The sequence below is a fragment of the Dasypus novemcinctus genome, chromosome 16 (assembly GCF_030445035.2).
Source record: "Dasypus novemcinctus isolate mDasNov1 chromosome 16, mDasNov1.1.hap2, whole genome shotgun sequence".
Taxonomy (NCBI): Eukaryota; Metazoa; Chordata; class Mammalia; order Cingulata; family Dasypodidae; genus Dasypus; species Dasypus novemcinctus.
In genome coordinates this window covers 36,270,314-36,296,401 of record NC_080688.1, presented here as the reverse complement: position 1 = coordinate 36,296,401, position 26,088 = coordinate 36,270,314, and the positions used below count along the sequence as shown (strand labels likewise).

The 26,088-nt window shown below is 41.6% G+C and overlaps 1 pseudogene; it reads left to right on the top strand.

Annotated features, from left to right (window-relative positions):
* Positions 1-24,206: 24,206 nt before the first annotated feature.
* LOC101438213 (vesicle-trafficking protein SEC22b pseudogene) lies at positions 24,207-24,803 on the top strand (annotated as a pseudogene).
* Positions 24,804-26,088: the final 1,285 nt, after the last annotated feature.

Genomic DNA, 26,088 nt, shown 5'->3' with positions numbered 1-26,088 from the left:
AGTATGTACTTTGGCTGTCTATGAGATCCTGTTGAGATGTGCATAAGCGTTACCGCTCTGATGACCTCCCCACTCACTTTGAAGTCTCTTAGCCATATAAACTCATTGTATTTACCTTCCCCTCTTTTATTCAAGGTCTTTTTCCAGTTGCATTACCAGCCAGTTCTTGGTAGTAATCCCTCAGTGTCAGTGAGGCTCATCCCTGGGAGTCATGTCCCATGTTGCAGGGCAAGGTAATGATGTATTTATATGCTGAGTTTGTCTTAGAGAGAGGCCACATTTGAGCAACATGGAGGCTCTCAGGAGGTAACTCTTAGGCACCCTACAATACTAGGCTAAGTTGCAAATTCAAGAGCAAAAGGCTTATAAGCATAATTGTCAATATCAAGGGCCCATCAATGGACCACCCTTCTTCACTAGTCATTGCCCCTGTACTTGGGAGATTGTTGCTGTTCCATTAGAGAATGGCAGAGCTCCCCAGCATGGGAATTCAATATTCTTAGTTGTTGTATGAATCTCTACCCACTGTGACAATGCCCCATGAACATTTGAACATATTTATATACCTTATATGTATGCCCAGGTGAACTTCCTCCCATGTATCCCCCATCACTGATACTCCACACCAGTGATTCTCCCCTGCCATAGTTGTAACCCTTCTGTGATCCAAAACGTCTTCAAAAATGAAGCCAAGAATATTGCCAAATTCAAATAGGAAAATGAAATAAAATGATAGGTTTAAACATATGAAATAAAATAATAATTTTTAAAAACTGAAACTAAAATAAAGTTTAAAAAATTGGAGTATTAATAAAATGAAAAAGGGAAGTGGATTTGGCTCAACTGGTAGAGCGTCAGCCTGCCATATAGGAGGTCCAGGGTTCAAACTCAGGGCCTCCTGACCGGGTGGTAAGCTGGCCCAAGCACAGTGCTGGTACGTGCAAGGAGTGCCATGCCACGCCAGGGTGTCCCCTGCATAGGGGAGCCACATGCACAAGGAATGCACCCTGCAAGGAGAGCCACCCCATGCGAAAACATCACAGCCCACCCAGGAGTGGTACCACATACACAGAGAGCTGATGCAGCAAGATGACACAACAAAAAGATACACAGATTCCTAGTGCCCCTGACAAGAATATAAGTGGACAAAGAAGAACATACAGTGAATGGACACAGAGAGCAGACAACAGGTAGGGGAAGGGGAGAGAAATAAATTTAAAAAAAAAATACTAAAAAAATTTTTTTTAAGTTTTTTGCCTTTCATCATTGTAATATCTGTTGTCCTGTATGTACAGTGAAGTTTTCTTCCATTTCTTCCCCAGTGTCTTACTTTTTTCCATTTTGTCTTCAAAGAAGTTTTAGGTCACAGTAAAGTTACATACAGAATATAGGGGACTCTCATATACCCAACATCTTCCCCCTTTCCACCCTTCCCCATTAGTAACCTTTTTACATGTGGAAAGTACATTGAAACATTGAAATATTGAAACATAGCTACTAACTATGGTCAATGGTTTGCATTATGGTTTACATTTTAGACCATACACTTTCATAAAACTTTTTTATGAAATTTAACATGGCCTGTGTCCATCATTGCAAGATCATGTAGAACACTTCCATTGCCCCATAAATACCCCCTCTTCCATCTATTCTGTTCCTCCTTCCCCGCTTCACTCAGAGACCATGGTGACCAAGTTCACTCCTTGGAGGTCAAGATTCATAGAGACTTCCAACAGTGAGGGCTTGACACACTAGTCTGTCCTCCCCTCTTAGGAAACCCTGTGCTCTCGAGAGACACCCTCCCCTCTCTTTGAGACCATATCAGGCCTCCTCAGTATGAGAGTGCAACTCCTTCTCACTCATTTTGTGGGTCTACTCCCACTGATGTAACAAACTATGACAGAATGATCACTCACACATTCTCTAGAAGACTTCCCCAGGTGTGCCCTATCCCAAATATGCCCCCCCATCCAAGACTCTAAACTAGTAATCCTTCCTTGTCATATTGCCAAGAATTTTCTCAACATTGTAGTTTCAACCATGTACCCGACAATCCCCAGTGTTTATCTACTCCCTACCCCAACTCTCCCCCCAGTTCCATGGATTGTCCAATCCATCCTTCCCACACTATCCCCCTGTGAAGCTTGCACCACCCAACCCAACAGTATCCCTACATCCCTGTCATATCCCTTCACAGCACTATTCACTTCCACATTATCATAGATTTCATGTATATGAGCATTGTCTCACAATCTTCTCCCTTCTATTTCCTGTAAACCTGTCTTTCAGACTCTAGTTCTCTCAGTTGGCTTGATTTGCTTAATTCATATCAGAGAGGTCATGTAGTATTTGTCCTTCAATGCCTGGCTTCACTCAACATAAGGTCCTCAAGATTCATCCATGTTATCCTGTGTGTTGATACTGTATTCCTTACAGCTGAGTAATATTCAATTGTATGTATTTGCCACTTTTTGTTTATCCATTCATCTGTTGATGGGCAGTTGGGTTGATTCCAATTTTGGCAATAGTGAATAATGCCACTATGAACATTCGTGTGCATATATCTGTTCATGTCTTTGCTTTCACTTCTTCTGAGTATATACCCAGCTGTGGAATTGCTGGGTCATAAGGCAAATCTATAGTTAGTTTTTTGAGGAACCACCAAACTGTCCTCCATCATGCCTGCACCATCCTACACTCCCACCAGCAGTGGATAAGGGTTCCCATTCCTTCACATCCTCTCCAACACTTGTAGTCCTCTTTTTTTTTAATGGCCACCAGTCTAATGGGTGTAAGATGGTATCTTGTAGTTTTGATTTGCGTTTCCCTAGTAGTGATGTTGAGCATCTTTTCACTTGCTTTTTAGCCATTTGTATTTCTTCTTTGAAGCAGTGTCTGTTCAAATCACTTGCCCATTTTTAAAGTGGGTTGTTTGTCTTTTTATTTTCAAGATATAGGATTTCTTTATATATGCTGGATATTAGGCTCCTATCACACATACGGTTATCAAATATTTTTTTTCCCATTGGGCAGGCTGTCTTTCCACTTTCTTGACAAACTCTTTTGAGATGCAAAAAGTTTTAATTTTGAGGAGGTCCCATTTATCTATTTTTTCTTTCACTGCTCATGCTTTGGGTGTGAAGTTCATGAAATCATTTCCTATTACAAGGCCCTGTAGATGCTTCCCTACATTTTCTTCCCAGGTCTGTATGGTATGGTCTTGGCTCTTATATTTAGATCGTTGCTCCATCTTGAGTTGATTTTTGTATAAGGTGTAACATGGTGTTCCTCTGTCATTCTTTTGGATATGGATATCCAGTTCTCCATGCACCATTTGTTGAAGAGATCATTCTCTCCCAGTTGAGTGGGCTTGATGGCCTTCTCAAATATCAGATGACTGTATATGTGAAGATGTATATCAGAACTCTCAATTGAGTTCCATTTGTCAGTATGTCTATCCTTATGCCAATACAATGCAAGTTTGACCACTGTAGCTTTGTAGTATGTTTTTTTTTTTTGTGTTTTTTTTTTAATTCCCCTCCCCTCCCCCGGTTGTCTGTTTTCTGTGTCTTTTTGCTGTGTCTTGTTTCTTTGTCCGCTTCTGTTGTCGTCAGCGGCACGGGAAGTGTGGGCGGCGCCATTCCTCAGCAGGCTGCTCCCTCCTTCGCGCTGGGCGGCTCTGCTTATGGGTGCACTCCTTGCACGGGGCTCCCCTACGCGGGGGACACCCCTGTGTAGCAGGGCACTCCTTGCGCGCATCAGCACTGCTCATGGGCCAGCTCCACATGGGTCAAGGAGGCCCGGGGCTTGAACCACAGACCTCCGATGTGGTAGACGGATGCCCTAACCACTGGGCCAAAGTCCGTTTCCCTGTAGTATGTTTTAAAGTCAGGTAGGGTAATTCCTCCAATTTCATTTTTCTTTTTCAATATGTCTTTGGCTATTTGGGGCCTCTTGCCCTTTCAAATAAATTTCATAGTTAGTTTTTCCAAATGAGTAAAAATTAATGTGTTGATTTTTATTGGGATTGCATTAAATCTGTAGATTAGTTTGAGTAGGATAGACATCTGATGTACTATAAGAAAATTTTATAAGAATTGTGAATTCATAAGATTCTAATCAATAGTGTCTGCTGTTTTAGCCTAGAATTGTAAATGATTAACTTGCCCATTGTCTTGGAATGTTGTAACACTCCTATGCCGGCAACATCCTCACCTAGAACTGAAAAACAAATGTTTAAAAGGAACAAGTTACCAGACATGGCATCTGCAATCTGCACATACTGTTTGTATGCCCTGTAAAACTAAAAGCTGAAAACCTTATGTTCCTGTTTAATGTACCATGAATAGAATAGAACAAAAACCCCTCAAGACACCACATCGCTCCTGTGGAGGGCTGGTCACCACCACCACCACCCCCAGATGGACTCAGTTACTTTCGATGAGGTCATTCCTCACAAGTTGCCTGACTCATTGGAGTTTTTTTTTTTTTTACCTTTTATTTATTTATTTTTTAATTACATTATGAAAAATATGAGGTCCCATTCAACCCCACCGCCCCCGCCCCCCACTCCCCCCACAGCAACACTCTCTCCCATCATCATGACACATCCATTGCACCTGGTAAGTTCATCTCTGAGCATCACTGCACCCCATAGTCAATGGTCCACATCATAGCCCAGACTCTCTCACGTTCCATCCAGTGGGCCCTGGGGGAATCTATAATGTTCCGTAATTGTCCGTGAAGCACTATCCAGGACAACTCCACATCCCGAAAACGCCTCCACATCTCATCTCTTCCTCCCGTTCCCCACACCCAGCAGCCACCATGGCTACCGTTCCCACACCCATTCCACATTTTCTCTGTGGACATTGGATTGGTTGTGTCCATTGCACATCTATGTCAAGTGAGGGCTTAGATTCCATATGGGTACTGGATGCACTCCTCCCGCTTCCAGTTGTAGACACTCTAGGCTCCATGTTGTGGTGGTTGACCTTCTTCAACTCCATGTTAGCTGAGTGGAGTAAGTCCAATAAATACAAGTGTAGGAGCTGAAGTCTGTTGAGGCTCTGGGCCTGGGTGTCATATTATCAGTCCAGAGATTCAAATCCCCTACATATATCTTAAACCCAGCACCGACTACAATTCCAATAAAGTAGCATGCAAGTCTTGTGAAAAGAGATCCCCTCTGAGTCCAATTCCATCACACAGAAACACCAGATCCAAAGAAGGGCTATCTGTCATGGCAGTGAACCCCTTCTGCCATGACCATAGAACCCGTGGGTCTCTTTATCCCTCAAAAGAACCAATACCTGGGGTTGTATCTACCTTATCTGTCTCTTAGACTCTGTTCAGTTGTACATAGGGGTATTCCTTCTGACAACCTCCAGACTCTTTTTTAGAGACTCACAGCCTTATAATCTCATTTCTCCTTTCCATTTCCCCCTTACATTAGGTCAAACAGCTTCCCGAAGTCATGTCATTATATGTAGACAGGTATATTCTGCTGTTCCGCATTGAATCTTTAATTCAAGGTCATTTTCTAGTTGCTTCTTCAGCTGGTATGTGGTAGTGATCCCTCGGTGCCAGGGAGGCTCATCCCCGGGTGTCGTGTCCCACGCTGGGGGGAATGCATCGCATCTACACACTGAGTTTGGCTGTGAGAGTGGCCACATTTGAGTAACATGCAGGCTGTCAGGAGGAAACCCCCAGGCACAATGCTACTCTAGGCCTTGTTCTTATTGCAGGTGTATAGGCTCAAAAGTGTAACCATTAGTATCACGAGCCCACTGTTGGGCCCTCCTTCCTTCCTGGTTCTTGCCGTTGCACCTGGAGGATTGCTGCTGCTCTCCCAGGGCCCACAACAGTGACCCCCCGGCCAGGAGCCCAGTACCCCCCCAGCTGTTGTTTTTGTTTCCACTATGAGTTATATAGACATTACCATATACCCTGGGCATATGCCCTGTATAACTCCCTGTCAACCATATATATCCTGTCAATAACATCCCATATCAGTATTCCTCCGCTGCCATTGTTGAACCACTCTGTGATCCAAAACTTCCTGTAAAGTGAATCCCAACATAATGTCAGCTTCAGAAGAGTCTTAGATCACCGAAATTCATATATACAATATACAGTATTTCCCCAGATCCACCATAAAACCTTTTCCCTTGCACAGCAATAATCTTTTAACTTATTCATATCATATTTCCTGAAACTGATGTACAGATTCCAACACTATAGTTTTCAAACAAGGTGACATTTGTGCTTACTATGTGGTCCATATTTTAGGATGTACAGTTTTCTAAATTTTTTAGTTATCCTATGTTTTGTCTTATGGTTTTCATTATTAGTCTGTCGTCCCCTATATGTTTTTGGTGTAATATTAGCTGTTTTATATTCATCCTCGTGTACTCTCACATAACTCCTCTTTTGCCCCCTTATTTACCTTTGTTCCATCCATTCCACATCCATTTTCCCCTCCCCTTAGGGCCCACAACGCCTGCCAATCTAATACCCTGGGAGCCGTCCTTTCTCACGAGAGATACAGTTCTCTCTATTCAACGGCATTAGTCTTCCCCAGGATATGGGTCCACCCCACCCAATGGTAGAACCCACCTTGGCAAAATGAGCCTTCAGCTATTCCCTCCGGAGTCTGTCACGCATCAGACCATACCCCCTGAGCGTCCTAACCAGGTAACCCTCCTACTTATACTTTGATACGTTTTATTCAACATTTAGTTCTCAACGAACTTCTGACACTCTCCCATATTCGTATGTTGCCCCTCCCTCCCACCTATTTCTTGGACAATATTACCCCTCTTCCCATCCCCAGCCCCCCTCAAACCCAGAAAACCCCACCCGAAGGTAACCCCTTGCCCCCATTTTGTCCCTTCTTTGTGCTCATACTTACCGCCAGCTCATCACAGATTCCACCCCTGCAGACATTAACTCACATCCTTCCTCCACCCCCCGATTTCCTGTAAGCCACTTTTCCAGACTCTAGCTCTCTGAGGCAGTTAACTTATTTCATATCATTGAGGTCATATAGTATTTGTCCTTCAATGCCTGAGTTGCTTCACTCAATATAAGATTCTCAAGGTTCATCCATGTTATCACGTGCGATTGTAGTGTATTGGTTCTTACAGCTGAATAGTATTCCATTGTGTGTATATACCACATTTTATTGATCCACTCATCTGTTGATGGACATTTGGATTGATTCCAACTTTTGGTGATAGTGAACAATGCTGCTATGAACATTGGTGTACATATATCGGTTTGTGTCCTTGTTTTCAGATCTGATGGGTATATACCCAGCAGTGGTATTGCTGGGTCATATGGCAAATCTATGGATAATTTTTTGAGAAACCACCAAACTGTCCTCCAGAATGGTTGGATCCTTCTGCATTCCCACCAGCAATGGATGAGTGTTCCCCTTTCTTCACATCCTCTCCAGCATTTGTATTCTACTGTTTTTTTCATGGCTGCCAATCTTATGGGAGTAAGATGGTATCTCATTGTAGTTTTGATTTGCATTTCCCTGATTGCTAGAGATTTGGAGCATTTTTTCATGTGCTTTCTAGCCATTTGTATTTCTTCTTTGGAGAAGTGTCTGTTTAAGTCTTTTTCCCATTTTTTAAATGGGTTGTTTATCTTTTTATTTTCAAGATATAGGAGTTCTTTATATATGCAAGTTATAAGTCTCTTATCAGATATATGGTTGCCAAATATTTTCTCCCATTGTGTGGGTTCCCTTTTTACTTTCTTGACAAACTCCTTTGAGGTGCAGAAGGCTTTAATTTTGAGGTAGTCCCATTTATCTATTTGTTCTTTTGCTGCTCGTGCTTTTGGTGTGATATTCATGAAGCCATTTCCTATTACAAGGTCCTGTAGATGTTTCCCTACACTGCTTTCTAAGGTCTTTATGGTCTTGGCTCTTATATTTAGGTCTTTAATCCATCTTGAGTTGATCTTTGTATAAGGTGTGAGATGGTAATCCTCTTTCATTCTTCTACATATGGCTATCCAGTTCTCCAGGCACCATTTGTTGAATAGGCCATTCTCTCCCAGTTGAGAGGGTTTGGTGGCTTTATCGAATATTATATGGCTATATACATGAGGTTCTATATCTGAACTTTCAATTCGATTCCATTGGTCTGTGTGTCTCTCCTTATGCCAGTACCATGCTGTTTTCACTACTGTAGCTTTGTAGTATGTTTTGAAGTCAGGAAGTGTGATTCCTCCTATTTCGTTTTTCTTTTTCAATATGTCTTTGGCTATTCGGGGCCTCTTTCTATTCCAAATAAAATTCATAGTTAGTTTTTCTAGTTCCTTAAAGAAGGCTGTGTTGATTTTTATTGGGATTGCATTGAATGTGTAGATCAGTTTTGGTAGGATAGACATCTTAATAATATTCAGTCTTCCTATCCATGAACAGGGAATATTCTTCCATTTATTTAGGTCTTCTTTGATTTCCTTGAACAATCTTGTATAGTTCTCGATGTATAAGTTTTTTACCTCTTTAGTTAAATTTATTCCTAAGTATTTGATTTTTTTATTTACTATTGTGAATGGTATTTGTTTCTTGATTTCCTCCTGATCTTGCTCATTATTGGTGTATAGAAATGCTACTGATTTTTGCGCATTGATCTTATAACCTGCGACTTTACTAAACTCATTTATGAGTTCTAGGAGCTTTGTTGTAGATCTCTCAGGGTTTTCTATATATAGGATCATGTCATCTGCAAATAATGAAATTTTGACTTCTTCCCTTCCAATTTGAATGCCTTTTATATCTGGTTCTTGTCTCAGTGCTCGAGCAAGTACTTCCAAGACAATGTTAAATAGGAGCGGAGACAATGGGCATCCTTGTCTTGTTCCTGAGTTTAGAGGAAAGGATTTCAGGATTTCGCCATTATAAACAATGTTGGCTTTCGGTTTTTCATATATACTCTTTATCATGTTCAAAAAGTTTCCTTGTATTCCGATCTTTTGGAGTGTTTTTATCAGGAAGGGGTGCTGTATTTTGTCAAATGCCTTTTCTGCATCTATAGATATAATCATGTGGTTTTTTTCTCTCAATCTGTTTATATGGTGTATTACATTGATTGATTTTCTTATGTTGAACCATCCTTGCATACCTGGAATAAATCCCACTTGGTCATGGTGTATAATTCGTTTAATGTGTTGTTGAATACGATTAGCAAGTATTTTGTTAAGTATTTTTGCGTCTAGGTTCATTAGAGAAATTGGTCTGTAATTTTCCTTTCTTGTGGTGTCTTTGTTTGGCTTTGGTACTAGGGTAATGTTGGCATCATAGAAGGAATTAGGCAGTGTTCCTTCTGTTTCGATTTTTTGGAATAGTTTCAACAGGATTGGTGTTAGTCCTTCCGGAATGTTTTGTAGAATTCACCTGTGAAGCCGTCTGGCCCTGGGCTCTTCTTAGTTGGGAGATTTTTAATGACTGATTCTATCTCTTTGCTTGTGATTGGTTTGTTAAGATCATCAATTTCTTCTTTCATCAGTATGGGCTGCTTATGTGTTTCTAGGAATTTGTCCATTTCCTCTAAATTGTCATTTTTGTTGGAATATAGTTTTTCAAAGTATCCTCTTATGATAGTCTTTATTTCTGTGGGGTCAGTGGTGATATCACCTTTCTCATTTCTTATTTTGTGTATTTGAATCTTTTCTCTTTTTTTCTTTGTTAGTCTCGCTAAAGGTTTGTCAATTTTGTTGATCTTCTCAAAAAACCAGCTCTTGGTCTTGTTTATTTTTTCAAGTGCTTTCTTATTTTCTATTTCATTTAGTTCTGCTCTTATCTTTGTTATTTCCTTCCTTCTTCTTCCTGTTGGGTTACTTTGTTGTTGTTTTTCTAATTCCGTCAAAAGTGCAGTTAGTTCTCCAATTTTTGCTCTTTCTTCTTTTTTGATATATGAATTTATGGCTATAAATTTCCCTCTCAGTACCGCTTTTGCTGCATCCCATAAATTTTGGTATGTTGTGTTATCGTTATCATTTGTTTCAAGGTAGTCATTGATTTCTTTTGAGATTTCCTCTTTGACCCACTGTTTTTCTAAGAGTGTGCTGTTTGATTTCCAAATTGTCGTGTGGAGTCTGGGTCTCTGTCCCTTGCAAATTTCCAGCTTCACTCCACTGTGGTCAGAGATATTGTTTTGTATGATTTCGATCTTTCTGAATTCATTAAGCCTTTCTTTGTGGCCTAGCATATGGTCAATCTTGGAGAATGTTCCATGTGTGCTTGAGAAAAATGTATATCCTGCTGTGTTTGGGTGTAATGATCTATATATGTCTATTAGATCCAGCTCTTCTAATATACTGTTCAAATGTTTTGTTTCTTTGGTGATTCTCTTTTGAGATGTTCTGTCCAGAGTTGATAGTGGTGTATTAAAATCCCCCACTATAATTGTAGATGCATCTATTCTTTCACTTAGTTTTTCCAGCGTTTGCCTCACATTTTTAGAGGCGCCCTTGTTAGGAGCATAAATATTTATGATTGTTCGATCTTCTTGACAGATTGTCCCTTTCACTAAAATATAGTATCCTTCTTTGTCTCTCACAATTGTTTCGCATTTAAAGTCTATTTTGTCTGATATTAATATAGCTACTCCTGCCTTTTTTTGGTTGTTGTTTGCTTGTATGATTGTTTTCCAGCCATTCACTTTCAACCTCCATGAGTCTCTGGGTCTAAGATGTGTCTCTTGTAGACAGCATATAGATGGGTCGTATTTCCTTATCCAGTGTCCCAGTCTGAATCTTTTGATAGGTGAGTTTAGTCCGTTGACATTCAGTGTTATTACATTTAGAGAATTATTTATGGTAGCCATATTTTGGTTGGATTTGTGTTTGTTACATTTTGTTTGTATTATTTTATTTTCCCCTTCTATTTTTGTCTTTCTTGTTGCTTTTACACTCTCCTCCATCTCTGACTGTCCTGTTTTTTCCTTTCTTCCTGCAGAACTCCCTTAAGAATTTCTTGAAGGGGAGGTTTCTTGTTGATATACTCTTTCAGTTTCTGTTTATCTGTGAATATTTTGAACTCTCCATTATTTTTGAATGCTAGTTTAGCTGGATAGAGTATTCTTGGTTGGAAATTTTTTTCCTTTAGTACCTTGACTATATCATACCACTGCCTTCTTGCCTCCATCGTTTCAGATGAGAAATCAGCACTTAATCTTATGGAGTTTCCCTTGTATGTGATGGTTTTCTTTTCTCTTGCTGCTTTTAGAATTTTTTCTTTGTCTTGAGCATTGGATAATTTGACAAGTATATGTCTTGGGGTGGGCCTGTTGGGGTTTATGACCAGTGGAGTGCGCTGTGCTTCTTGGATATGTACATCTGTCTCTTTCAGTAGATTTGGGAAGTTTTCATTCATTATTTCCTGCAACAGTCCTTCTGACCCCTTTCCCCTCTCTTCTCCTTCTGGAATGCCTATAATACGTATGTTTGAGCGTTTTGCGTTATCATTCAGGTCCCTAAGTCCTATCTGGATTTTTTCTACCTTTTTATTGACCACTTCTACTATCTGTTTGATTTCCAATGCACTGTCTTCCACATCACTAATTCTCTGCTCTGCCTCTTCTAGTCTGCTGATATTTGCTGCAAGTGTATTTTTGATTTCTTGAATTGTGGTGTTCATTTCCATCATGTCTGTTATTTTTTTGCGCATGTCTGCAATTTCCCCTCCAAGTGTTGTCTTCATGCTGTTAACCTCTTTCATTACTTCATCAAATTTGTTGGTGATAAATGATCTGAGATCTTTCATTGCTTGTGCGAAGTCCTGCCCCCCTTCCTGATTGGATTCAGCCATGTTTTCCTGATTACTGGTTTGGTTTGTAGATTTTTGTTGCTGTCTTGTCAACATTTTTTCTTGACGGGTTTAATCAGTTCCTTAGCTTCTTTGTCTAGTCTTGGAGATTAATTAGCTGTTGTTTTTGCGTAAGTGTTATATCTTCTCTTTGTCACTTTGTTCTTCTTATTCCAATTTCTTATTGCTAGTTAAGCTCACTTTAAAGGAAAGTATTAGTGCTGGGGAAAGGCAATTGTGTAAGGGAGGAAAAAGTGTGAAGTAGTATTGGTGATATATGTTAACAAAGCAACAATATGAGTTCTGGGAGGATGGAGGTTAGATCATGTAAATTGTGTAGAGTTATAGTAGTAGGAAAGTACCTATAATGAGGTAGACGACTGAATATGGGAGGAATGTGGTACGTACTAAGAGGCTATTGTTTTCGTGAGAGAGGGAAAGAGAAAAGAAAGGTAATAGTTTCAGGGACGAATACCAGATGGAAAACTAAACAAAAGTATTAGAAATTAAGAGTTAGACACTTTGCGGATCAAAGAAAGGGAGATGGAATATAGGAGAGATAGCAGATGGTGGAGGATATCAAGTTGTAGGGGAAAGGGGATAGTGTAGATAGGCTAAATCTATTCACAGAAAAATGAGGCAGTGGAGGGTGAGGAAACCCAGCAAATGTGAGGTATTTCCTGTAGGACCTATTGTATTGTTAAGATAAAATAGTATAAGAAGAATATTGGGGACAGGAAAGAGAGGATTAAAAAAAAACAACAACAACAACAACAAAAACAAAAAAAAATAAAAATAAAAAAAAAACAAAAAAACCCAAAAAAAACAAAAAACAAAGAACAGAAACCCCACCGCCAGGCTCGGCTGGGCTCGGCTGGGCTCGGCTGGTCTCCGGTCCCCTGCCCTCCGCGGCTCGGCTGGGCTTGCCTGGGCTTGGCTAGGCTCGGCTGGGCTCAGGTCCCCCGCCCGTCGCGGCTCGGCTGGGCTCGGCTAGGCTCGGCTTTCCCGCCCGCCGCCCGCCATGGCGCAGCGCGGCTCGGCTCTCCCGCCCGGCGCGGCGCGGCTGGGCTCGGCTGAGCTCGTCTGGGCTCGGCTCCCTCGCCCGCCGCGGCTCGGCCGGGCTCAGCCGGGCCCGGCTGAGCTCGGCTTCCCTGCCCGCCACCCTCCGCGGCGCGGCAGGGCTCGACTGAGCTCGGCTGGGCTCGGCCCCCTCGCCCTCCGCAGCTCAGCTGGGCTCGGCCCGGCTCGGCTCTCCCGCCCGCCGCCCGCCGCCCGCCGCAGCTCGGCTGGGCTCGGCTCCCTTGCCCGCCGCCCGCTGTGGCACAGCGCGGCTCGGCTCTCCCGCCCGCCGCACACCGCCCGCCGCAGCTCGGCTGGGCTCGGCTCCCTTGCCCGCCGCCTGCCGCGGCACAGCGCGGCTCGGCTCTCCCGCCCGCCGCCCACCGCGGCCCAGCTAGGCTGGGCTCGGCTCCCTTGCCCGCAGCCCACCGTGGCGCAGCACGGCTCGGCTCTCCCGCCCGCCGCCCACCGCGGCGTGGCTCGGATCCCCCGCCCGCTGCCCACCGCGGCCCAGCTAGGCTACCCTGGCCGCCGCCTGCCGGGGCTCGGCGCGGTGCTAGCTGCCTCAGCTCTGCCTACCCAAGGAGGGAATCCTCCACACGTCACTGGGATCTCCGTGTATATTTCACGGATGGATCCTCTCTGTTACCTTCCCTCCAAATCGATGTCTAAACACCTTGGGACCAGGAAAAATCCCGAAACAGCCCGGTCCCAAGGAGTCTCCGACGCCTCCCAGCTGATTCCCTCCAGGAGCTAGTAACCGGGAAGTTCACTCAGCCGCCATCTTGCCTCCTCCTCTACCTCATTGGAGTTTTGAGGTTCTGAACCCCTTAAAAGAGATGGTCCCCAAGCTGCCAGTTGGAGTCTCACCCAGGAGGGGATGCTCTGCCTGGGACTGTTTTTCCAATCAGGACTCTGATCAGCTACAGTCATGTGAGAGATCAGATGTTGAGTTTTCCCTTGATTTGGTGAATGGTTGTAAATACTTTCATTCTTTCCTATGTCTTTAATTAATTACTCTTCTTTTCTGTGACTGCTCAATTGTTATAATCATTTGATAGAACAAAATTGCCTTTGCATAGCTTTTAGAGTTTCTGCCTCTTCCTTAGCAGAACAACATCTTAATGATATTTAGTCTTCCTATCCATGAACAGGGAATATTTTTCCATTTATTTAAGTCTTCTTTGATTTCCTTTAACAGTGTTGTATAGCTTTCTGTGTTTAAGTCATTCACATCTTTAGCTAAATTTATTCCTAGGCATTTTTTTAAGTTATTATTGTAAATGGTATTTTTTTCTTGATTTCCTCTTCAGATTCCTCATTATTGGTGTACAAAAATACTACTGATTTTTGCACACTGATCTTATAACCTGAGACTTTACTGAACTCATTTGTAAGTTCTAGAAGCTTTGTTGTAGATTTCTCAGGGCTTTCTATGTATAGGATCATGTCATCTACAAATAGTGAAATTTTTACTTCTTCCTTTCCAATGTGGATGCTTTTATATCTTTTCCTTGACTCAGTGCTTGAGCAAGTACTTCTAACACAAGGTTAAATAGAAGTGGTGATAGTGGGCATCCTTGTCTTGTTCCCAATCTTAGTGGGAAAGCTTTTAGGATTTCACCATGATGTTAGCCGTGGGTTTTTCATATATACCTGTAGCAGTTTGACATAGTTATGAAATTCAAAAATAGCTAGTGGATTATGTTTGTAAACTGTTCTGAACCTGGGCATGATTAAGTTATGATTAGGGCTTTGATTTGACCACATCATTAGGGCATTGAGTTCCCACCCCCTTGGGTGGGTGGGGACTCACAGATAAAAGGCATGGCAAAGGACAGAGTTGAGGGTTCTTAATGTTGGAGTTTTGATGTTGGAGTTTGATGCTGATGTCTTCAGTTGGAGCTTGGGGAAAGAGGCAGAGCCATTCGCCTGATAGTCTGCAGCTGACCTTGTGGAGAGAGGCAAAGCCTAGAGAGACTCATAGTCTACAGCTGACCTTGTGGAGAAAACAGAGGAGCAGAGCCCAGAGGAACCCAGGAAGACTGATCCCTCACAGACATCAGTAGTCATCTTGCTCCAACATGTGAAAATAGACTTTGGTGAGGGAAGTAACTTATGCTTTATGACCTGGTATCTGTAAGCTCCTACCCCAAATAAATACCCTTTATAAAAACCAACCAATTTCTGGTATTTTGCATCAGCACCCCTTTGGCTAACTAATACAATATCCTTTATCATGTTCAGAAAATTTCCTTCTATTCCTATCTTTTGCAGTGTTTTTATCAAGAAAAGTTTTGGTATTTTGCTGAATGCTTTTTCTGCATCTACAGAGATGATCATGTGATTTTTTTTCTTTCAATCTGTTTATATCTTGTATTACATTGATTGATTTTCTTTTTTTTTTTTAAGATTTATTTTTATTTATTTAATTCCCCTCCCCTCCCCCGGTTGTCTGTTTTTCTGTATCTTTTTGCTGCGTCTTGTTTCTTTGTCCGCTTCTGTTGTCGTCAGCAGCACGGGAAGTGTGGGCGGCGCCATTCCTCGGCAGGCTGCTCCCTCCTTCGCGCTGGGCAGCTCTCCTTATGGGCGCACTCCTTGCGCGTGGGGCTCCCCTACACAGGGGACACCCCTGTGTAGCACGGCACTCCTTGCGCGCATCAGCACTGCTCATGGGCCAGCTCCACATGGGTCAAGGAGGCCTGGGGCTTGAACCGCGGACCTCCCATGTGGTAGACGGACGCCCTAACCACTGGGCCAAAGTCCATTTCCCTGATTGATTTTCTTATGTTGAACCATCCTTGCATACCCAGGGTGAAACCCACTTGGTCATGGTATATAATTCATTTGATGTGCTGTTGAATATGATTAGCAAGTATTTTGTTGAGGAGTTTCGTTTTCATTAGAGAGATTGGTCTGTGATTTTCCTTTCTTGTGGTGTCTTTGTTTGACTTTGGTATTAGGGTAATGCTGGCATCATAGAATGAATTAGGCAATGTCCTTCCACTATTTTTAGAGAGTTTAAGCAGGATTGGTGTTAGTTCTTTCCGGAATGTTTGGTAGAATTCACCTGTCAAGCCATCTGGTCCTGCGCTCTTCTTAGTTGGGAACTTTTTGATGACTGATTCTATCTCTTTACTTATGATTGGTCTGTTGAGTTCATCAATTTCTTCTCTCATCAATGTAGGCTGCTTGTGTGTTTCTAGGAATTTGCCCATTTCCTCTAAATTATCCTTCTTGTCATGTAATTTTTCTAAGTATCCTTTTATGATACTCTTTATTTCTGGGGTCACTTCTTATTTTGTGTATTTGCATCTTACCAATTTTTTTTTGTTGTTGTTAGTTTAGCTAAGGGTTTTCAATTTATTGATCTTCTCGAAGAACCAGCTTTTGATTTTGTTTCTTTTTTCTAGTGCTTTCTTATTTTCTATTTCATTTGGTTCTGCTCTAATCTTTGTTATTTCTTTCTTTCTAATTCCTTTGGGGTTAGTTTGTTGTCTAACTAACTGCACACCTAATTACTCCAGATGTGCAGTTAGGTCTTCAATTTTAGTTCTTTCTTCTTTTTTGATATAGATGTCAATGGCAATGAATTTCCTTCTCAGTACAGCTTTTGCTGAATCCCATAGGTTTTGAGATGTTGTGTTGTCATTTTCATTTGTTTCAAGGTAGTTACTGATTACTTTTGAAATTTTTTCCATGACCCACTGTTTGTCTAAGAGTGTGTTGTTTAATTTCTATATCTTTGTGCCTAATCTGGGTCTCTGGCTCTTACTGATTTTCAGCTTTATTCCATTGTGCTCAGAGAAATTACTGTGTATAATATCAATCTTTCTGAGCTCACTGAGAATTTTTCTGTGGCCTAGCATGTGGCTTATCTTGGAGAATGATCTGTGTGCACTCAAGAAGAATGTATACCCCACTGTATTTGGGTATAGTGTTCTGTATATGTCTATTAGGTCCAGATCCTTTAATGTATTATTCCAAGTCTTTGTTTCTTTATTGATTCTCTATTGAGATGTTCTGTGTAATGGTGATAATTGTGTATTAAAGTTCCCCACTATAATTGTGGAGGCATCTCTTTCTCCACTTTGTTTTTCCAGTGTTTTTTTTTTAAGATTTATTTATTTACCACCCCCACCCCCCCCGACCCCCCATTGTCTGTTCTCTGTGTCTATTTGCTGTGTCTTCTTCTTTGTCCATGTCTGTTGTTGTCAGCAGCACGGGAATCAGTGTTTCTTTTTTTGTTGTGTCATCTTGTTGTGTCAGCTCTCCGTGTGGGAAGCGCCATTCTTAGGCAGGCCACACTTTCTTTTGCCTGGGCGGCTCTCCTTACAGGGTGCACTCCTTGTGCATGGGGCTCCCCTTCACGGGGACACCCTTGTATGGCAGGGCACTCTTTGCGTGCATCAGCACTGCACATGGGCCAGCTCCACACGGATCAAGGAGGCCCGGGGTTTGAACTGCGGACCTCCCATGTGGTAGGCGGATGCGCTAACCACTGTGCAAAGTCTGCTTCCCTGTTTTTCCAGTGTTTGCCTCATGTATTTTGAGGCACCTTGGTTAGGTGCTTAAATGTTTATTGTTCTTTCTTCTTGAAATATTACTCCTTTTACTAATATAACATGTCTGTCATTGTCTCTTTATTAGTATAGCTACTCCTGCCTCTTTTTGGTTGTTGTTTGCTTGTAAGGTTGTTTCTAGCTATTCACTTTTGGCCTCCTTGAATCCCTGGCTCTAAGGTGTTTTTCTTGTAGACAGCATATAGGTGGGTCATATTTCCTTATCCATTCTGCCAATCTGTCTCGTGACTGGTGAGTTTAATCCATTAACATTCTGTATGGGGAAGCAGATTTGGCCCAACAGTTAGGGCATCCGCCTACCACATGGGAGGCCCAAGGTTCAAACCCAGGACCTCCTGACCCAAGTGATGAGCTGACACTCGTGCAGTGCTGCTGCACACAAGGAGTGCCATGCCACGCAGAGGTGTCCCCCACATAGGGGAGCCCCACGTGCAAGGAGTGCACCCTGTAAGGAGAGCCATCCAGTGTGAAAAAGTGCAGCCTGCCCAGGAGTGGCTCCACACACACACAGAGATGACACAGCCAGATGACACAACAAAATGAGACACAGATTCCTGGTGCCACTGACAAGAATACAAGCGGACACAGAAGAACACACAGTGAATGGACACAGAGAGCAGACAACTGGGGGGAAGCGGGGAAGAGGAAATTAATTTTAAAAAAATAAAAAAACATTCTGTGTTATTACTTTCAAGGAATTACTTACATTAGCCATATTTTCTTTGGGTTTATGTTTGTCATATGTTGTTTTTATTTCTCTTTTTGTCTTTTTAGTTGTTCTTACACTCTCCTCCAGCTCTCTCTCCTGTTTGTTTCTTTCAACTTTCAGAACTCCCTTTAGTATTTCTTGAAGGGCAGGTTTCTTACTGGCATGCTCTCTTAATTTCTGTTTATCTCTGACTATTTTGAACTCTCCATCATTTTTTAATGCCAGCTTTGCTGGATAGAGAATTATTGGCTGGAAGTTTTTCTTTTAGTACCTTAACTATGTCATACAATTGCTTCATGCCTCCATGGTTTCAGATGAAAAATCATCTTGTATGTAATGGTTCTCTTTTCCCTTGCTGACTTCAGTATTTTCTTGTATGTGATGGTTCTCTTTTCTCTTGCTGACTTCAGTATTTTCTCTTTGTCTTGGGCATTGGGAAGTTTGACAAGTATATGTCTTGGAGTAGACCTGTTGGAATTTATACTGTTTGGGGTGTGCAGGGCTTTCTAGACAGATGTGTCCATCTCCCTCAATAGGGTTGGGAAGTTTTCAGCTATTATTTCTCCCAACACTCCTTTTGTCCCCTTTCCCTTCTCTTCTCCCTCTGGGATGCCTATAATGCATATGTTTGTGCATTTTGTGTTGTCGTTCAAGTACTTAAGTCCCTGCTGGATTTTTTTCTATCTTTTTATCTGTCTGTTCTACTATCTGTTTGATTTCAGATGTACTGTCTTCCATATCACTAATTCTTTCCTGTGCCTGTTCAAATCTACTGTTATGTGTTTCCAGTGTGTTTTTAATTTCTTGGATTGTGCCATTCATCACTATCATATCCATTATCTTTTTATGTATGTTTACAGTTTCTTCAGTATGTTCTGCCATGTCTTTTTAATATCCTTAATCTCTTCCTTCACTTCATTAAGTTGATCCATGATATTTATTTGGACAGATTTGATTAGTTGTTCAATGCTCTGCACCCCTACCTGGTTTTTAGTTTGTTCATTGGACTAGGTCATGTCTTCCTGCTTCTTGGTATGGTTTGTAATTTTTTGTTGCTCTCTGGTCATCTCTTTATCTCAATGGGTTTATTCAGTTGATTAGCTTTTCTCTCTACTCTAGGGTTTAATTTAGCTGCTGTTTTGTGTTTGTGTGTTAAATTTTCTCTTTGACACTTTGTTCTTCTTGTTCTATTTCCTTGCTTTTTTCTATGTTCCCTCGAAGGAAAAAGATTAGGGCCAGAAAAAGTAAAAGAGGTAAGAAAAGAAAAATGATAATAGTAATAATAATAGTAAAAGTTAAAAGAGGAACCACATAAGGTCTAAGTTAATGAATATTTAACTCATGTAAGTAGTGTAGAGTAATAGGAATAAAAAAGTGGAGTACCTAAAATGAAATGGGAAGTCAAATAGAGAAAAATATACAATAAATTAAAAGGCCCAGAATCATGAGTAGAGAGGGAAAGAGAAAAAAAGGACAAAAAGAAAAATGTTAATAAAAGAAAGAAAACAGAAGAGATAAGCTAGAAATAAAATCCACAAAAACTGAGGACTAAAAGAGAGGTGGAATGTAAGAATAACAACAGAAAGCAGAAGATAGAAAGATGAAGGAAGGAAAAAAGATAGCATTGGTAGACAAAATTGATATACACAAAAAAGGGGAAGTCAAGGAAGAGTAAACACAGCAAACAAGACACAAGCCAGCAGTACCTAATTTAAAAAAAGGGAGTGGGGGCATGAAAGAGGAAAGAAAAACAACAAGGAAAAAAAAAACACTAGAAGCATGAAGTCAAACAAAAACTAAGGAAGTACAACCTTCCCACTTAGGCCCCTGTGGAGTTTCTCAGACTGCCAGTGTTCATTAACCAATTATTCTGCAGCCTTCCCTCTGCAGGTTTTGAAGTGGGTTTTAGTGAGTAAACTAAGTTAATTTTTTTTTTTAAGTAAACTTTTTCTTAGGAAAAATAAGAGACCCAAGAGAAGCTAATAGAAAAATATTGTCTATGTTTTCCCTGTCCTAAAACATCATTTAACTTTATGTTTGATAACCCAGTGGGTCACTATTCTAAGACGGGCCAGAAATTGAACTAGGGACCTTGTATATTCAAGGTGGAAACTCCTTCATTCAGCTAAACTTTCTTGTTGGGTCAGAGCTCTGCAGAAAACTATCCAGTCACTTTCTCTTAGGAAGGTTTGATTTTTGCATTTGGATAGACTCCTGCTGATTAAGAATCTGTCCCTGCCCATTTCTATTCTTACTGCTTTCTCTCCCAGGGCAGCAGGATGCAATAGCCTGCTTGAGGGGATCTCCCTTCACCTCACCAGGTCAGGCTGAGTTCCCTTTTGAAATTCAAATGAGACCCTGGTGACCTAACTCACCATAGGAAAATGACTCTCAACCCTCTTCCAGACTACCCCTTCCTCCCAGGGGATCCTAAATAGGCTCTTGGAAGCTTATTAATTGCTTCCTACTGCCCACCTCCCACAGCGGAGTTGAAAGTTTGATCATTTTCAGCATGGGACTGGTGAATTGCCTGACTGTCCTATTCCAGGCCAAGTTTCTTTAACCCACTGTGGTTAGGTAAATCAGGCTGCCTCAGCAGATTTGCCTCTCCCCTCTTCCTGGTGCCACCTCGAGCTAGTCAGTATGCTCCTCAAAGCTCAAAGGGGGTCCAGGCGACCAAACCCACAGAAAGGAAACCCTTTTCCACCCTTTGCTAGAACCCTCCCACTCCTGGAGAATGCTCCCTCCTCCCTCTGCTGGGTGTCTCACAGAGGCTTTGCCTTGAGGGTGGGGCTTAGCTGTACCACAATTTGTAGCCTCAGGGGCAAAAAAGATTTTACCTTAAGCAATTTATCTCTTTGTCCAGCTCTCTCCAGATCAATGCCCTGAAGCCTCCTGCTCTGTGGGTTCTCAAAACAGCTCACTTCAATAGGAACTTGCTGCCACTCAGGCATTTTTTGCAAGGGAGCTGGTGAGTGCACACTTAAACCAATGCCATCTTGCCACTTCTCCTCAATGTCTTCTTGATGTTGTTTATCTCTTACCATATTGTCTTTCAACTCATTAATTTGATTTTGGAAACTTGTTTCTATATTATTAATTAGTTGTCTACAATCCTGCTTCTCTTCTGAGGCTTTGATATATTCCTTTTCTTGTGCCATGTGTTCCATTTTCTTATGGCTCATAATTATGGCTGATAATTTTTTGCTGATGTCTAGGCATCTAATTAGGATGATGTTTTATTCAGATACTTAATTTCTCTCTCTTTTATGGATTTAGTGGCAGGAGGCCATGTGTTACTTCTGCTCTCTGATTCTTGGTTCAACCTGGATCATTAGGATTGTCCCTGTAGCTGCTCAAAACTGGACTCCGGACCGAGTAATGTGTTGCAGCCCTGCTTCCTAGAACCTTGGGGAGGGAAGCTATAAATGCCAGGAAAAAAACTCTCTTACTTATTTTCTTTTAATTTCCTCACACCCATTTCTCTGGTCTGCCAGCAAACAGTGCTCTTTGGCACCCTCTCAATTCAGTGCCTGAGTATTTGCTGCAATATGGACTGGATCAATGTGATGGAGGTTCCTTCCTGAAGGCTGACAGCCTTGTAATACAAACTTTCTCAGAGATAGTTCTCCAGCCTTTGTGGGCAGCCCTCTCCCTTTTCCCAGGTAAGAAATAATCCTATTCCCCTCTATGTCCTCAGCAATCAGTCTAATTTAGTAGAAAGGGAGATTGGGAGGGTCAGATCTCTTCAGTACTGGATCTCTTTAGTCCCCAGCTTGCTCTCAAGGCAAATAATGGCACAGCCTTTCCCAGCCTAGAAGGGCTCGAAGGACACAGCAGAACAAATTTATGAGTCAAAAGCTGAGTCAGCCTTAGGCTGTGTCCCTCTCTCTCCCTTTTCCTGGGATGGTGGATCCCTGGACACCCCTCTACCTGTAGCCAACCCAGAGGCCTGAGAATACTAGAGTATCTTTAGTGCGGGAGAGGGTGCCGGTAATAGCAGCTGCTGGTTTTAACTCACAGTTTTTCCATCACGATTATTTTCCTTTGTCCCTCTCTCTTCTGGGCAGTGTCCAACCTTCGCCTGGTGTCCTAAATTCTAGAAGATTTTTTTTTTCCCAGGCTGCTTCAGCCTGTCATCTAGCTATTTTTCTGGGAGAGAATAGAGCCCCATGCCTTTCTAGTCCACCATCTTCTGGAAAGGCCTGCTCTAATCTTTACTTTTTCTTTCCTTCTGCTTGCTTTGGGATTGGTTTGCTGTTCTTTTTCTAATTTCTCCAGTTCAGTTAGATCTTTGATTTTAGCTCTTTCTTCTTTTTTAATATAGGCACTTGGGGCTATACATTTCCCTCTCAAGACTGCCTTTGCTGTATCCCATTAGTTTTGATAAGTTCTGTTCTCATTTTCATTTGTTTCAATATTTTACTAATTTCACTTGCAATTTCTTCTTTGACTCACTGATTATTTAGGAGTATGTTTTTTAGCCTCCACGCATTTGCAAATTTCCTCTTTCCTATTATTGATTTCCAGTTTCATTCCATTATGATCTGAGAAGGTGCTTTGTATGATTTCAATCTTTTCATATTTATTGAGAGCTGCACTGTAACCTAACATGTGGTCTATCCTGGAGAAAGATCCATGGGCACTTGAGAAAAATGTATGACCTGCTGAGTTTGGGCAATATTCTGTATATGTCTGTTAGGTCTAACTCATTATACCATTCAAGTACCCTGTTTCCTTGTTGGTCTTCTGTCTGTTCTATCTAATGATGTGAGTGGGGGTGTTGAAGTCTCCTGCTATTATTGTAGAGATATTTATTTCTCCCTTCAGTTTTGCCAGAGATTGCCTTATGTATTTTGGGGCACCCTGGTTAGGTGGATAGATATTTATGACTGTTATATCTTCCTGGTGGATTGTCCCTTTAATTAATATATAAAAGGCCTTCTGCATCTCTTATAACTTTTTTGCATTTAAAGTGGTTTTTTGTTGTTGTTGTTGTTGTTGTTTTTGCCAGATATGAGTATAGCTCCCCCTGCTCTTTTTGGGCTACTCTTTGTGTGGCCTACACCACACAACCTTGCACTTTCAGCCAGTTTGTAGCTTGGGTCTAAGGTGAGACTCTTGTAAGCAGTATATGAATTGCTCATGATTTTTATCCATTCTGTCAAAAATGGATTTAAAAAGGCTATATCTTTTGATTGGGGAGTTTAATCCATTCACATTCAAGGATACTACTGTGAATGCATTTTCTTCCAACATTTTATTACTTGGTTTTCATATGTCATGTCTTATTTTTTTGACTGTCTTTTTACTCATTTAGTTATCTTTTTGCTACTCTTGTCTTCTATACATACTCTCCTTCAAGCCTCTTTCCTGTTTGGTTTTCAGGCTCTATGGCTTCCTTTAATATTTCCTACAAAGGTGGTTTCTTATTTATGAACTCTTTTAGTTTCTGTTTGTGAAAATTTTATATTCATCTTCATATTTGGAGGACAATTTTGCAGGATAAAGAATTCTCAGATGGCATACATAGTAGTATGTACCATACTACTTTCTTCTTGCCTCCATGGTTTCTGATGAGAAATCTGCACTAAATCTTACTGGGTATCCCTTGTATGTGATGGTTTGCTTCTCCTTTGCTACTCTCAGAATTTTCCCTTTCTCTTTGACATTTGACATTCTGAGTAGTATGTGTCTGGAGTAGGCCTATTTGGATTTATTCTGATAGGGGTGTGCTTCTTGGATATGTAAGTTCATTTCTTTCATGAGAGTTGGGAAACTTTCAGCTCTTGTTTCCTCTAATACTCTTTCTGTCTCTTTTCCCTTCTCTTCTTCTTCTGGAACTCCTATGACATCTATGTTGTTGTGCTTCGTGTAACACTAACTTCTGACCTCAGCAGGATGTGGAGACACAAGCAGCTGGATCTTTGGGAACTCTGGTAGAGTTGCAACTGTTATCCAGGCAGAGGAAGTGAGAACTACACCTATGGCTGTCTTGGCCAGTGTTGGTTACTTGTACCCTGCGAAGATGGTGTTACTGACGACGATCGCCCGAGTGCAGATGGGCTCCCCCTGGCCGCCTCGATGCAGGAAGATGAATGGTCTGGCAAAAACCTTCAACAGGAGCAGAGTCAAGATAAGCAACTCTTTTGAAAGTTGAATGAACAGTCCCCTACCAGATGTACCTTGGAAGCAGGAGTCATGACTGCTATGTTAACGAGCAGGAACTATGTTACTTGGTTTTCTGTGAAACTGCCCTCCCTAAGAAGTTGGCTCTTGCCTACCTGGAAGATTTGCACTCAAGAGTTTGATGAACAGCATGGGAAGAAGGTGCCCACCATGTCTAGACCTTATTCCTTTATTGTATTTGATACCTACATTCAGAAAACCAAAAAGCATTACATTGACAGTCGTGCTCAGAAAAACATAGGCTCCATCAATACTGAATTGCAAGATGTGCAGACGATCAGTATTGGATTAAAAGGCTAACAACTTGCCCAGTCTGTCCTAGAAGTACTTCCAGGATGCAAAGTACTTGAATATGTTTTCCACTTATGCCAAACGTGCAGGAATAGCTGTCTTTTTCATCATGTTAATAGTGTGTGTGCAATTCTGGTGGCTGTGAACTAGTGAATCCAGTCATTGGAAAGTATAACCTAGAACCCAGCAGGTGTATGTTTTTAGGAAGCTGAGCTCACAGGTATGTATATTAAGGCCAAGTGGAACTTCTGCCTCTAAAGACCTTGCAAGAAGAGATGTGTCCTGAAAATGAAAGGTCTCACCTCTTTAATGAAGTTTAACCCTATGTAGAAAGTCCCTTTTGAGACAGAGGCTTTCTCCGGGTGCTTAGCCATGGATGTTATTAAAGATCAGTAGATTGTTTTATTTTGTTTTTTCCCCTTCCAGTGTTTTACACTTTAAATAGCATTGGCTGGGGCATTCTCATTCTCTAATGAATCCATCCATGAGATTTGGCTTAACCAGCCTGTGCTAGCAACACTTTGAATTCCTTCAGAGAATGCAATCCTATGGGAAGTTTTTTACTCTAATCAATATTCCTTTTGTTGGTGACATTTGTGATTTTCTATAATCTGGGTTTTTGATGGCCTTTCAAACAAAACTCCAGTATATGAATGCTGATTGCTGTGCTGTACAGATCCTATCTATTGGCCCCTGTAAAAAGTTAACTCTTCTTGTTTTCCTTTTATGATATTTTGCATTTTGCACAATTCCTTTAGGGTTAAATGAATTATATTAAGATGCCTCGAAATTATATTATAGCACTCCTTAAGAAGCTAAATCATTCTGTCATTTACTCCTTAAACAAAAGACTTAAATTAGTTTGGGACAGTCTTAATTTTATCTTTCAGCATCTGGTTTATATTACTCGAGTATAGCATATGGATGGCCAGAGTTCCCTGGCTTAATGAGAAGAAAGGTCCAGCTCATAATCATTTTGTCCTGCCCCTTTGAAGCAGGCTAGATAGGGAATTAATAGACAGATCTGGAACCTGGCAGAACAACTGCCGCCATTAACATGTGTCCTTTGATACTCCCAAGATGGCTGCTGGGAAACCCTCACGAGAAATCCCATTTGGAACAAGATTTTCTGCAGAAGCCAGGAGATGCCCTGAATATTCTCCAGGGGTCTTACCATTGGGCCTTCCTGGGGATTGATGGGTGAGGTAATCAATTAAAACAGCAAACAGCTGTCACTCCTCCTGTGTCATTAGCAAAAGGGCAGAATAATTAATGATTTAAAAGGCAAGCAGGGAAGTGGATTTGGCCCAATGGATAGGCCATCCGCCTACCACATGGGAGGTCCAGGGTTCAAATCCAGGGTCTCCTGACCTGTTTGATGAGCTGGCCCATGCGCAGTGCTGATGCGTGCAAGTAGTGCCGTGCCATGC